General features: G+C 43.5%; 1 long non-coding RNA gene across 1 annotated transcript; it reads right to left on the minus strand.

Annotated features, from left to right (window-relative positions):
* Nucleotides 1-210: 210 nt before the first annotated feature.
* LOC308058099 lies at nucleotides 211-9,054 on the minus strand. The gene is made up of 3 exons (XR_013925645.1): nucleotides 8,859-9,054; nucleotides 2,226-2,271; nucleotides 211-719 (listed from the first exon to the last, which is right to left on the minus strand). It is a non-coding gene; the product is annotated as an uncharacterized lncRNA (long non-coding RNA).
* Nucleotides 9,055-13,947: the final 4,893 nt, after the last annotated feature.

The raw sequence follows: 13,947 nt of genomic DNA on the forward strand, positions 1-13,947 counted from the left end.
TGGCACTGCTACACACTCACAGTAATGTTAAACCTAAGGCGCATAAGGTGACAGCAACGTAAAGTGCCCTGTCCTCCAGCATGACCACTGGTAAAGATTTCACTTTATCGGCAGAAACAGTCACGGCATCTGGACTAAAGCAGCAGGCTCAAATCACATCAAACGATGTCCTAAGCATTAAAGTAACACTGGAAACATGAACAACACATAGGGTGAAAGGATTAAGCAGAACAAAGGGAATGCTTTCGTTAAAACACAGAACATCAGTGGAGAAAAAATAAAGCTTCTACGTTGATAAGAAACATTCTGACAATTCTGTCACGCTCAAGAATCAAGGTGAGTCATTCTGCTAGTCAGAAAAAAACAGGTGTGCTTCTTATGGTGAGTGCAAAATAAAACACCTATGCATCAATAAACCAACAGGCAAGTGCAATGTGCTTGACATCCATTTAATAGAATTCACATTCGGACTGCAATAAACACATTTGCACATCTGAACTGTGGGATGAGAAACTATAGACGCGCTATGTAAACAAAATCCTTTCCGGAGCTTTTTTCCCAGCATTTTGTTCAAATCAGGTAATTTTTGGTTAAAACATCGCGGTACTCCTGTACTGCCCTGCAAAGGGGATCCTGGTCAACGTGGATACTTTTTGAAGATCCATCGGAAAATACCATGGGAGAAGCTCCAGCAGATCCAGCTTCAAGTTCAGCAGTGGCTAGGGAGAAGAGAAACAAGATTCCGGTGTTGCTTTTACACTAGACAGGGCCAAATCAGTCACTATGAAAACATCATGGATAACTGGAGAGACTATAATCCAGAAAGAGATTTAAAAACTTCCAAGGGATCGTAACAATCAAAGGGCTACGCACAAAGGAAGAAACAATCTTTTTCCACATTTGCTTACCAGTCAACAGTATTTCTAAAGCCAGTGAAAGAAATTCTATAGGCTACACAGCGAACGTCTTCAGGGAATCCACAAATGACTCCGGCTTACACCAGTGCTAAACTAAGCCCCCCTGCAGATCTCTCAAACCTCCAGTATCTGTTTTCCTTGAATGTTCAAAGCAGTGATTTATTGGAACTCTACTCCTAAAAACCAGCTTCTGCCTTCTCTGTGACAAACTTAAAAAGAATCCGCCGGTGAAAACGCAAACACCTTTGCAGTGCAGTCAGGCCAGGACAAGTCTCCTAGCCTGGCACTTTCTTTGAGGGGCGTCTTTGTAACTCACCCTGGCAAAACCCTCTTTCCTCCACAAAAACACATACTCAATGACAGCAAGCCCACCTTTCCTGTTCTTCTCCAGCCACGTTTTTCAGACAAGGTCCTGAAACCAAACGCACTCTATGACACCTAGCAGATGCACAGTCAGGTTCAAAATGCACACGGATGAAATGCAACGGCTTTGTGTCCATTCGGACACATGGAACGAGCTGTGAAGCTACAGCTGAACACTCTCTGTATTACTAAAAGCATGCAGGAACAGAAGGAAATTCTCGCAGGGGCTACCTGCTTTGAAATAGCACCAGTCACTGCAAAGCAAAGCAGTGACTCTGGAGGAACGACTACCCTGAAACAGGTGGAATTCCTCTTTCGACACCTGGCCTCATATTATAGAGCATGTTTCATGCTATGTGTTAAAAGCATTCAACTCATCTTATGTTTGCCTAAGTGCTATGAAATGATCTTTTCCCAAAGAAAGGGTATCTTTCATATCACTGATTACATTTTTCTTGCTTATTCAAAAAAGACTGCAACATATAAGCTACAAATACAAGCAATGAATAAGAAATGGCAAAAAACCAAGGTCCAACAGCAGAGAAGTGCACGGTATGATTTAGTGCGGAATGCAACTGATGCACATGGAAGAAGCAGTGATGGCTGAAGTCTATAAACGTCTTCTCTCGGGGCTTCTTTTACGTTTGACGTTTGTGCTCAAGGATTCACTCTAGAAAAACGTGACTTCAGCTTACGCCAAGTGCACCCGTGTAGAGGAAGTGGGTTAGTTTTCTCTGCACTTGTCTTTTTCAGGCAACTGCATAACATTCTACACAATCTTTTGGTAAGCTGGAAGTTTTCACATTCAAGTCTAAACTGGAAAGCTAGCAGAAAAACCTCCCTGTGCTTAGCACAGGAACTTCACAGCTTTCAAGCCATTATGTTCAAGAGTCAGGAACACTCCTCTTTTTCCTTAAAAATGCCCCTAACATAGTGACACATTACCTTGTTTAAGTTCTTTAGCGATTTTTTCATCTAGTTCCTGCCGTACCTAGAATTATACAGAAAATACAGTTAATATTTTAACAGTTACATTTTTCTAATATTAAACTTCTAAAACATTCTTAAAAACCACACATAATGAGAGAAAACCTAAAAATATAATTCCAAATAGACACATCTTGGTTTGGGGTTTGATTTCTACTGAAGAGAAACTTTTGGTCAGTCGGGCTGCAGCTGCCTCATTGCTCAGCAACGTTAACAAAACAATTTGTAACTCACCAGCTGGATTATTACTGGGCATTTAACAAAATACACAGGAAGAAAGCAAGAAAGCCTAGCGCAGTTATTGCAGTGAAGGTATGGCTGAAGTTTATCATCAAACACACAAACAGAATGTCAGCTACATGCCGAGATAGGTACAAATGCCACCCACAGGGACAAATCAGCCAGTTGAGGCTGGCTTCTGCAACTTCACAGAGAGAAGAGCTGCACCAGCAGCTGCTGCAGGATTGACATACACCATTTGTATAGAAAAAAGCGTGTGCCAATATTCTTCTTTTCTCCACCTTAAGATGGGAAATTGAAAGAGCTCCTACAGATGATGCCAAAACTTCTTTATTGTTATTGCAAATACCACGACACGCATTTATAAAAACATAAAAGCACACACAATTTTTTCTTGCAAACTGTGTACTAAGAAAAGATAACCACAGCTACAGCTTCTACGCAGCGAGTGCTGTGGGGTTTATTATGTAGCTGGAATCAGCCTGGATCACTACAAAGAAGCACTTATGCCTCTTCTCCCCTAGAAAGTGGGTATTGTTACCAATTAAGTTATTCTCACTTATGATTCTGCCTTCAGAAGCCTTCACAAGAAGGAATCACATCTCTTAATTTAAGAGTCACAGTGCAAGCGCTATATGCTGCTGTTTACATTTGATGATACCTGCTACTCCTACATTTTTTCCATCAAATTTGTGACACGCAGAAGTGAATTTCAAAACACGTATCATACAGCTTCCAGGGCTACGATGGCCATGAAGATGCTGCAGGGCTTGGACCTCATGAGCTATATGGAGAGGCTGAGAGCTGCAACTGTTTCTTTACTGGAGAACAGGAAAGCTCAGCGGGACCTTATGTATGTGTATAAATACCTGGTGGGGGGAGTACAGAAGATGGAGCCAGACTCTTCTCAGCAGTGCCAAGCAAAAGAACAAGAGGAATAGGCACAAATCCAGATAGAGGAAATTTTAACACAAGGATTTTTACAATTATTATTTTTAAAAAAATTGTAAGCATGGACAGACACTGGAACAGGTTGCCAGAAAAGGTTGTGGAGTGTCCATCCTTGGAGATGTATAACACCTGGCTGACAGAACAGTGACAAAACCTGCTGTGGCTGACCCTGCTTTGAGCAGGGGTGACGTTGGACTAGATCATCTCTAGAGGCCCCTTCCCCTCACTCATTCTGCGACTCTCTTGATTTTAGTACTGAATTCCTGGGGGAAGGAGCATTTATTTTATGAAATGAGCAGACCCACCTAGCAGCATAACAACAACAAGAAGAACGGAAACACTGCACAGGGTACTCAACAGCACAGAGAGAGCAAGAGCCTCAGGAAGGAAACCACTCTGCTTACCCTCACAAGAGGAGCAGTAACAGGCAGTAACTGCAAGGGTCAAAGGAGCGGGGCTGTAAACCAGCGAGGCGGAGGGAAGGGCTCTCTCTCCAGGAACACAGGGATAGCTGGGACCACATTCACTAGATCCTGCAGGAGAAGCACCACTCTGTGATACTTCATTGAAATACTCTGTGCCAACAGAGCTGCATGAACAATGGAAAAGGACCCCCCAAATCTCTAATTGTTTTCAAGCAGGTACAAGCAGAAGCAAAATTCCGGGGAGAAAGGACCCCCTAACTCCTGAGACGAGACACAGGTAACAGAAAAAAGCAGGAAAACTAATGCCTAGACCAAAATACGGCCCAAACCCAGGACCAATCCCAAGCAAAGACGTAGTAGTTAGTGGTGTTAGAAGAAACCACTTTCCCTGGTTTCCTGAGTCTTCACAATGACTAGAAGGTCCACAGGACCCTCTGCAACATGTACAAATCAATCAAGAGAAGAAAAAGGTCTTGTTTTCCTCTTCTTCATTCCATCAATGTCTTTGTGATTCTCATCCATGTCTGAGGGAAGAGAAATAGGTGGAAGTAAAGCCAACACACTGATTTCTGAAAAAGGAATAATGAAGAGCCAGGCAAAATACACCTCCGAGGACCTTAACTTGCCTCCACTTTTCTCCTTCCCCCCAAACCCCTGGGAAAGGCATCACAGCTGAGTGTCCCAAACCTCCTGAGCAGGCACTTCTCACCTCACTGCACATCTCTTCAGGCGGTAACACACCAGGTGTTCACTTGCAGCAGGCACCTTCTCAACAGTTCTTTTTTCAGAAAGTGGTGTTGACTTACTACTTATCCACACAGGCTGCTTTAGCACAGAGTAAGCTGGATCCTGTAAGACTCCGTGAGATGATGCTCCGAGTCTGGAGTACCAGTACTGTTCTGAAGTTGAGATCCTAGACACAACTGCTGCGACCACCAAGAACTTTTTGTATATCAGAAGTGGCAAGGAGGGTAAACCAGCCTACTCCTAAAGCTCAAAGTTCCATCATAACAGATTAAATCCATAGACTATCATCTCACAGATGGTTAACTACCACAGAAGCCACTGCATTACATCTCACAGATGGTTAACTACCACAGAAGCCATTGCATTACATCTCACAGATGGTTAACTACCACAGAAGCCATTGCATTACAAATACATAAAGCAGAGAAGTCCCCTGCAGCAGTCATTCTTTCACTTGGACAAACTAAAGTTCAAAATATGCGCAGTGTTAGGAAAATGTGAATACAATCAGTAAGTTTTAATCAAAACCTAACAGCATAAACAGACAACATTTCCAGTATAAAATACCATCCCAACATTAAACAATGCTGGCTGCAAACCTTGCCATGTATCTGGCTGCAGAGAAGAGAGACGGACAGATTTTTGATGAAGGAGCTGAAAAAGAAAGAAAAACAGCCTGAAGTTCACAGGTCTTCAGTGAGAAACAAGAACGTGGCCTACATGTAAATGAAGCAAGTAAAAAAGCTAACAACAAAGACTGCTACAAGAGTGCAGAAAGCCAAATCAGAAATGGAACAGAAATTGGAAGATGAAGTAGGAAGCAGACATTTCCCTTCCCACATTAAACTGGTTTCATTTATCCACTGATTCACCCTGGTTGCAGAGTTCACTGTTCTTGTCTGTCAAGACACCCATGTTCATTTTCACCAGCCTTTGGCACAGCTGTTAGGATTTAAGCTTGACATTTGTTAAACCTAACAACAGGACTCCAGTCCCAAAACCTCCTTGCAGCACTTGCAGGAGACATTCCTTGCCTTAGTCTATGGACTAAGGGAGCAGGTCTGAAATACTGAATTGCTAGTTGCTATGGTCACTGTCTAATTACATGCACAGAATTTGTCAAGTACTTGTAATTTATTCCACATTACTGAAGCTCTAATACAAATAAAAAACACCAAAAAAACCCCAAAGACATTGCATGTGATTGGGATTCTACTGGTTAATAAGCTTGTGCCAATATGAACTTTTTTTGTATTTTTAAAGATCCTTTTGCACTTCAAGGTTATTCATTTCTGTAGCGTATATATTTGATAAAGGGGAAGGGGCTATACTGTAATGGAACACATTTCTTTATGCTTTTTTAAGAATAACACGCTCATTTTTTGCTGAACTTGTGATATGACCATCTTCAACATGTACGGCTCTATGTGTAATCACTGATAGTCATGCTTAATGTTTAGGAAAACGGTGCAATCTTTCAAGCCTTTAAACACCAAATTCCTTAGTTAAGTCTAAAGGAGAAACTGTGTCCACTTGCTAGTGAAGCACTCCTTCCTCTTGTCAGCATCATTTACCAGGGTTTTTTCCAACAGCTGCAGGACCAATGAATACCATCATTTTGAATAACAGCAGTGTGAACTATTTTCACCTCTTTGCCCCTGAAGCTATTTCAAAGCTTCTGCACAAACGAAATTCACACAAACATCTCCCTCTTCAGAATGGCTGGCATGTTCCCTACTTCCAATAGCCCTTCTCACCTTGAGGAAGCTACCACAAGGAACACCAAATCTGCAGAGAGCTTTGACTAAAAAAAGAAGCCTCAAAGGACTGCCTGAGGCACACTGCAATTTCAGCTTCTTAACTCCCTGTCATTTAGAGCTTCAGTGGCAGAAACATGTGTCATCTCCAGCCAAGGCAGCACTGCGCATCCTGAATTTAAAGGCAAGGCAAATTCTGTAGAAGGGAACCAGGTTAGTGGGAAAACAAAACTGAGGCATAACTGAAGTAAACAGTGAAGTGAAGAAAGGGCTGTGTCAGAGAAATTCTTCTGTTTTGAAACAGTCTGCTGAACAGACAGAATACCAGGCAGCACAACCAGCAAAGCATTTCAAAACAGACTAAAACTATAATCTCTGATTTCTTCCCTCATGCTCCAACTTGCCTCCTGAATGGCACGGGACTCCTGCGGAAATGACAGCACAGACTGTGCATCTGGTGATTTTGCATTTGGAAACTGATTGAGATTTACCACCCATTATTGTATGCAGAGGGATACATGCAGTTTTTCCCTTTTGTTACTTCCTGACTTCAAAGTCTTACGTTGCAATTCAATCCTCTTTTCTCAGATGCATGTTATGCACATGACATACTGCACCCGACTGAGAACAATTAAGCCCGCAGTTCTAAGTGAAATACTCACCTAGTCCTCTAGCAACTACTGCACCTCTGAGAACTCAGTTCCTTTCTTCTGAAGGACTCCAGAGAAGACCAGGTTTTAAGACTTCCCTGAATACACTGAACGTCAGGTGACTTGAGGCTACAAATGGTGCCACTACAATTAGTCTCAGTTGTTCCCTAACTGGTGATTACAGGAAGAAACATCATAAAGAGATGTGCAGCTGGATTTAGTAACAGGGAGGTTATTCTTTTTTTCCTGTTTCTTCTTCAAAAAAAGAAACCACAACTGTTAAACCCTTTTCTTTTAAACTAGGACAGCTTTTTTCCTAGAAGGGGGATGGTTTCCTCCTTTGCCTTTTTCTTCTTGTAACATCTCGCTCCCATCTCTCTCTCTTTTTCCCCTGCCCTCACGTGCTCCCTGCTCCCTGTCCCTCTTGTTCCCTTGTCCTGGCTTTCTCCTTACTTCAGTTTTGTAGTGGATCCCTGAATTTCGCCTCCTTTCTGCTGCTTGCGTGCAGAATATTCCCTGCAGGTGGTACAGTACTAATTGCCTCCCACGTTCTTTATGCAGCGTTACGTCCACCCCTCTGACACAAAAAACACATTCGCAACGATACAGAAAAGTTCATCTCTTAACTGCCGCTGCTACGCACTACCTACACACCGCTTTGTCCATTTTTGTTTTGTTGTTTGGTTTGTTTTTTTCTTTTTCTTAAGCCAGGCACAGTATGCAGACACGTTATTTAAATGGATTCTTTCCAGTGTAGGTGGGACCACCGAACCGAGATAGACTTAAAAGTGAGCGAATGCTTCTCACATTCATTCAACAACAGAATATGCGAGGGACAGACACCGACTGAACAGGCAAGCTTGCCCATGCCTCAGTCCTATGCTAGGTGGGAAACGGATTACAACGACTGACATCTGGTTTCCAACTCTCATGATATCACATTTACGTGATATTACGTCTGTGAGGGATGTGCTATCATGCTGACTGCTAATTACAGGGCATACTTTGACCAGAGGTATGCAGAGGTTGCAGCTTTTTACCAAATTAGAAAGCTCTGTAGACTTCCTGAGGAGCAGTTACATATAACACCACATAGCAGGACCCACAAAATCAAATGCCTCCTATGCACAGCATACGTCCCGCACTCAAGTGAGAAGTTACGTGTCCTGTTCATACCATCCTAGTTTTGAAGCATCCCTTTGTTGGTATTGTACTAAAACAAGTTCCGGTGAAGAAACTGCTAGCATGAACATCAGTGAAGGAGGAAAAGGTGTCTCAAAGAAAGATGTCTGATGGGATTTTGCACTCATCATAAAGTTCACTGTTTTAAAAAAGGTCATCCACAGAATGGCTTGGGTTGGAAGGGACCTTAAAGATCATCCAGTTCCAACCCCCCTGCCATGGGCAGGGACACCTTCCACTAGACCGGGTTGCTCCAAGCGCCACCCAGCCTGGCCTTGAGCACTGCCAGGGATGGGGCATCAGCACTAAATTTTACTGAAGAGCTTCTCTGGCAGCTTCCTATGCCACAGTATTCTTCATCACAGTTTCTCTTGCAAAAGAATGTTGTTACGCAGTCTGTCATTTAGATCTCAGTATTTTTTGGTCTTTGAGCACTTCTGGAAATTTGTATAACCCTGATGACCAAAAGTCTTCGTTTCTACCACCTAGTTGTGTACTGTTTTGATGAGCAATTTGGTTTAGCATATCAGAGCATATGGTTTGGAACTAGAAATGGATTCTAACTTTAGACTGAAAAGCACAACCTTGCTTACAGATACTCTTCAACACTAGTTGAGAACAGTATTTAAAAACGCTTACCTTAGCCACATAGGCTTCAACTCTGTTTCTTGATGGTAACGTATTCACGGTCGGGGTTAGGAAGCTTCCTGCTAGATTTAGACTTCTATTCAGTGCCGGACTGTTGCTAATATGTCCCAGTTCAGTTGAATACAGAACTGGACCACTGACAGCGCTGCTTGCAGTTAAAGGTTTGCTTCTATGGCACTCCTGAAGGAGCTTATTGTTGGCTTCTGCTCGTCTCTCATTAGCTCTGAAACATTCAGAAGCATACAAAGAATTATCTTTGGTAATAAGACTTCCGCAAAGTTACCCTCCAGGTCTTTGATTATTATCTGACTTCTGAAAGTGGAAGGGATTAAGAGAGTCCAAAAAAATCTCCATAACTGGATCTGGGTTTTTTTTGGAGAGCCTATTTCTAAGTAGTCACTCTACCTGCAAGAAGCAGCAAGAGTTAACCAATACTTTGGGCTTCTCAGCATTAAGGCCTCAAAGCAGTCTGTGCACACCATGTGTTTACATAGCTCTTCCTGAAAGGTACATCACCTGCATAAGAACTCTGGGCTACCCTTCCTTTCCCAAAGAAAGCTGAAACCTATGACATGCGACTAAAATGGAAGCCAAAAGATTTTTGTTGTTCTTCTTCATAGCATCAAATGCCGTTCTCTGAAGGGCCTATCCTTATTCAAGCAGTAAAGGACATGACATTATCTTTTCTGCCATACTTAGAGTAAGAAGAGGAGATTAGAGACTGGCAAAAAGGCTGCCTGGTAAAACAAACTCAACTTCAAAAATATCCTATTAACGCCCATGATCGGTGCTGTTACTGCTGGAACACTGAAGAGAAATGAAGATAGTTCCAAAGAACAGGGGGGACCCTTAAGGTACTTTCATCACAAATATGCTATCTTATGCATAATGCTGACCAGATGTAGAAAAGGTATTTAATGAAGAAAACTGCTTGAGGAAAAAGTAGTATCTTATTATCACCCCAAAAGAGCAGGGACTTACCTTTCCAGTTTTTTTGCTAGGCATCTTCCATTTTTAACTTCCTCCAGGTACAGGTCTTTGTACTTTTCCGCTTCTGCCTGTGCGGATTCTTTTTGAAAAATACTGTCTCGTTGGGTATTTTTTATCCTGTCCAATTCACGTTCGAGGTCTCCAATTCTGTGTTCTAGCTGGTTTGTCAGCAAAGCATGACGACTGGCTCTGATTTGTTCTAATCTGTCCTGGGAGGCTGCCTGCATCTGAAGTAGATACACACTTTCAACCACCGCAAAGAAAAAGAGAACTCTCCTCGCCAGTCAATTGCGTGTGCCCAGTTTCAAGGGCCCAGCTCTATTCAGCGAGGCAACTGTGCCTCCTCACTGCCATCAGCGACCAGGGCACAACCCTGGAACTACCACACCAAATGATTCTTTTCATTCAGAAAGAACCCCCATCTTAGCACTATTACTCATCAAAGCTACTGATGGAAGAACACTATCTCTGTAGGACAGGGCATAGCATTCCTCAAAGAAATCATGGAGATGCCGCACCCCCAGCCCCCACCCTGCAGCTTTGGTGACTTCTTTTCTGAGCGTTGCCCCTTGTGCAATGACTACGGAAGATGTGTATGGCTGGCTGTGACAACTCTTAAGTTGCAATACCCATTCAAGGATAAACAATGACAACAAGACCTAAACAATGAGAACAAGACCAGTGGGCAGTGATACCCCTCCAAGAACTGCAAAATGAAAACCTACCTCGGGCAAGTTTTTGATTCAGGGCCTGCAGGCACACTGCACGCACATGAAAGCATCTTGCCCAACCATATTCCCTTCTCCCACTGCCCTTCAGGAAAAACAGAAGTACAGCGTAACACATGGAATCAGGCACCACCACCACCCCTAAAAATGACAACCAAAACAGAAGTCTATAACAGACACACATAAGAAATTAACTTACCTGCAAAAACAGATTGACTTCTTGCAGTTTTTGCCTTATTTCTTGTGCAGCTCGTTCTTCCACCTCTCTTTTGTATTGTTCTATTTGGCTGCGATCCACCATGTTAGTCTCCATATGGTGTTTGAGATTAGCCACCTCTTCTTTCAGCTGGCTTTTGCTCTTTTCCAGTTTTTCATGGCTCCCACGCATGGTGGACAACTCCTCTCGCAAATCATGATTTTCTGCTTCTAGCTGCATGCCTTTTTTAGACTCTATCTCCAGCTGCTGGGAAAGTTCATCAACCTGTAGACAGGAAAGGGGAAAAAACAGGGAACTCAGAGGGATCTAAAATTAGTCAAATCTGTGAAAATTGGTAAAGGAGTTGGCCATCAACACTGTATTTATCATCTGCTGATTCAGTGTTAAAACAAAAGCGAAACCAGGCTCTTCTTTTAAAACAAGAACAGCTTTCACATCATTTCTGACAGCATTCCTCAGGTTCCCATCCTTCCTCAGTTCTGCAGTGGGTCACAGACCAAGAGGTACCAAACCAGCGGCATTACACCCGCAGGGCTAGGCTGAAAAGCACTAGGGCTATTCTTCTGCGAGATGTTCATACGATCATAGGAAATCAAACACACCCATACCCAGTTACATCACAGCCACATTCTGGTTTCATCAGAAAAAAGCCCCATGTATCATGCTTCAGAGGAACTGTCACATGCTGTCACACGGTCAAAGCTTCGTCACAGAACTGACAAGACAAGAAACGGATACCCTTTCCTTCCATTACGCTAATAGATCTGGAAATAGTGGTTCAGAACACCGCTTTTGCAGCAGTGGTGGCAGAAGACAGTCTCTTTAGGTCAAAGCTACGGTTTGTTTTCAAAAGATTTCCAGGAAATATCAGACTTCCCATAGGTCCCAATGGTCAACTACAGCTTCTATCCCCTTCTTTCCCCCTCCAGAAACATCCATCGTCTATACCTATTAACCATAAAACATGATATCCCATCATCTTTTGGTTTTAAAAAAGTGGGGGAAACCAGCAGAGTCAACACTTGAAAGTCTCTAAAATACGTAGAAACTTTACACTTATTTAAAATTGCTGAAACGTAATTCCATTCCCTGTCATTCAAAATAACTCTTCCAACAGGAACACAAATATGCTGCTAACCTGTGAACTAAAAATGAGCCACTCTCAAGGCAGTTGACTCATTCTACAATAGTATCTTCTAAAAAGGAGCATAACTTTGAAACACAGCTACTTTAGCAACAAATGAGCGGAGAAGCAGATAAAAGGTTCCATGCTACCAAACAGCCAGAGCAACCTCAAAAGCGTTTCTGGGTCTCCAAGACCAGGAAAGACGGACTGAGTCAGCTACTAGTAAGCAATAAGTTACTGCATTCATTTTTTCTGCATCACCTCACACTGCATCGTGCCCTGCGAAGCAAAGACACCATTCCGAAAAGCAAACCCCCACCTGCCTCCTGCTCAACTCGTGCCTGAGACAGGCTTCAGGGGGTGACCTTGGGCAAGGCCAACTGCACAGAGTTGTTCCGAGTGACGGTGGCGTTACTCCCCTCTCTTCCGAGAGGGAATGCATCCGTCGGAGCCCGACGATGCTGCCACGGCCTCAAGCTGCAGCCAGGCCTGTGCTGGGCCTTCACTGCTCTCAGCCCTGGCCCTCACCCATGGACGTGACGTCCCAGTAGGACTGCAGACCTGCCCATCCCTATGGACCGGCCTGGTGATCTGCACTCTTGGAGGACTCTGCTTACTGTCCCCAGAACTGTCCCCAGAACTCTTCTGCTCTTCTTGGTGAGGGCCTGTGGGGCTGATCCCTGGCCTGTGTGGTCACAGACCCTGCCAGCCTTGCTGTGGCTCTTGCTTTGCCCTTCTTCTGCAGGACAGCCTACCCCTGATGCGCCCTCGCAGATACTGCTGTGTACGTAACACTTCCATCTTTACCCCTAAGAGCTACATCAGTATTACAGTCGCCTACTACTGTGACCATAGAAGGAACATCAAAAACCAGCCAAATAATTTCAGAAATACAGCCAAGAAAACAAAAGTCAAAGTCAACAACATGAAAAGAAGTACGAAGAAAGAACAGAGGTTCCAAAAGAAAAACCACCACCACCAAAATAACCCAAACAAAGCAAAGCTCACCTTTGCTCTTAATCTGTCAGCTTCATTGACCATTTCAGAATACCCGTTCTTCACTTCTCCCTGCAAATTCAGCTGGGACAGTCCCCCTCTCGCCTCATACACCCTTAGTTTCTTCGTAGCTCTGCTCAGCAGCCTCTTCAACCTGCACAGCAAATTAGTCACAAAAACAATGAAGCAAAGAAACAAAACTGGACTTTTTCACATACTCTCATGTAAACAGCACAGACACGGCTTGCTTCATCTTTAACATGCTTGACACACCAGGAATTACCAGGAAAAACCAGTATTCCTGTGCCACATACGCTTGGAGAGTCCAGATTTCACCTGAAAAGAGGAATGAAAGACTCCCTTTTTGCCCGGAGAACTGCAGGGCAACCTGCATCTGCAGTTGTTTTGGCAGCTATTGAAAACTAGGGGCTGGTGTACAGAAGTACCTTGCAAGAACTAACACGAGGCTGGCATCTGCTCACAGTTAGGTACACCTATTTTTTACATTACAGTTCAATAAAACATGACTTCTACGCAGGGATACCTCTTCACCACGCTAAAAAGCCGTACCTCTTACAGTCTTTCTGCAGATCGAGGTTTCTTTTCATTTCTTGGTCCAGACGTAGTTCAACTGCGTGTTTCAACTCTACCAGCTTCTTCACCTCCTTTCTTTCACTATCGCACTTTCAAAAGAGAAAAGAAAGATGTATCACACACACAGAGCACAGGAAAAATACCTACGTACCGTCTGTGCATCTGGCGCTCTCCACAGAGAAGCTGCCGGACGTCTCTATCCGTTAGCCACGTTCCACAGAATGCCACGGGACGGAATTCCTGAGGATATTCCATCCCTTCAGGTTTCACATCAAACAGACCAATACGTAACTACAGAAACAGATGCCCTCGCTGAAGCAAAGGCCATCCTCTTCTAGACAAAAAGGTGGAAAAGATGCTGGAGAACACTTTTGGCAGTGCCTCTGCTCACAGTAGGGATTACGTAGGAATGCACTTCATGGGCCAACA

The sequence above is a fragment of the Falco punctatus genome (genome assembly GCF_963210335.1).
Source record: "Falco punctatus genome assembly, contig: scaffold_23, whole genome shotgun sequence".
NCBI classification, from domain to species: domain Eukaryota; kingdom Metazoa; phylum Chordata; class Aves; order Falconiformes; family Falconidae; genus Falco; species Falco punctatus.